Source organism: Olea europaea, chromosome 22 (genome assembly GCF_002742605.1).
Source record: "Olea europaea var. sylvestris chromosome 22, O_europaea_v1, whole genome shotgun sequence".
Lineage (NCBI taxonomy): Eukaryota > Viridiplantae > Streptophyta > Magnoliopsida > Lamiales > Oleaceae > Olea > Olea europaea.
The window spans coordinates 5976482-5977868 of NC_036258.1; positions in this window are offsets into that span (position 1 = coordinate 5976482).

The window sequence follows — 1387 nt, forward strand, 5'->3', positions numbered from 1 at the left end:
CAACACTTACATTGTTTTTTATCTTTCTTATAAGGTTTATTTTTCTGTATATCATTTTTCCTTTTATAATATTTCCTTCCAGGTTTTATGTATTTTTTCTTGAAGTTTCTATATTTTTTAAACTTTCTATTTTTATATTTTCTTTTATTTCTTTTTTCTGAATTACATCCCCATCTTATAGGTTTTTCCATATCTTCACAACATATTCTAGTTAATTTTCCTGATTTTTTCAATAATTGTCTTTGTTGGCATATATATGCAAGTCTTTCAAATAAGAATTTTATTCTTGATCCTAGTATTCTAGGTATTCCTATATTTTCTTTAGTATATTTTTCAAATTCTATTTTAAAATATATCCCCTATGAACCTGGTAATTTATTATAATACATATCTTGATATACTTCTTGATTCTCATTACTGTAAAATTGAGTATAATAGTATTCCTTGAATTCACAAGTATATTCTTTAATTTTACACATATCACAAATTGTTAGATTAATTAACTTAACTCTTGCATTATCTTTTTCTCGTATTGCTTCCTCTTCATAATTTCTTAACCAATTTTCCCCTAAAAATTCATCTGCAATATATTCTACCAATCTTTCTATTCCTGGTTTATCTGACTTTATTATTTATGTTTGTACATTTCTTTTTATTAATGATTTTGTATCACTACTAATTCCTTCCCACCAATTTCTAACATTTCCTTCAAAAGATGCAATTAAAAAATCTATTCTCCTTTCAGTATTTTCCCATGTATCATCTTTATTATATAAAAAGAATAATATTATTGAGTCTGCCCAAGTTATTAAGACTTTCTTAGTATCTATTTTGCAATCTAAGTCTAATTTTGTTCCTCCATGATTAACAGGTTTATCATAATTATTATTTAATTCAAATCTATTACTGTATTTATTTCCTTTGGACGGTTGTTTATCTCTTATTTTATCATAAAATTGCCTATATGGTTTATTATACATTGGAGCATAGCTTTCATCTGGATCTATTGATTCTTGTTTAGAGGTTCCTACGGGATTAGGTCCTCCTCCAGTATTCATTAAGATTTGGTATTCATCATCTATACTTTCTAAACTTAAATGATCAAAATTATCTATAAGTAAATCTAATTCTTCATCCATCTTCTTTGTCCTGATTTTCTTCAAATTTTTGTTTACCTAATATTTTTTCTCTAGATTCTTCTTCTTCTATTATTTTAGGTAATATATTTTTTCTGAACTCATCATCCATGCTTCCTGTTTCTATTATTATATTTTTCCTATCAATATGTTTTTTCCCTATTCTAGTTATTTCTTTTTCTATAAATTTTTTATCTACTCTATTATTCTTTTCTTCATTTTCTTTTAATTTTCTGACTTCAAGTTTCAAT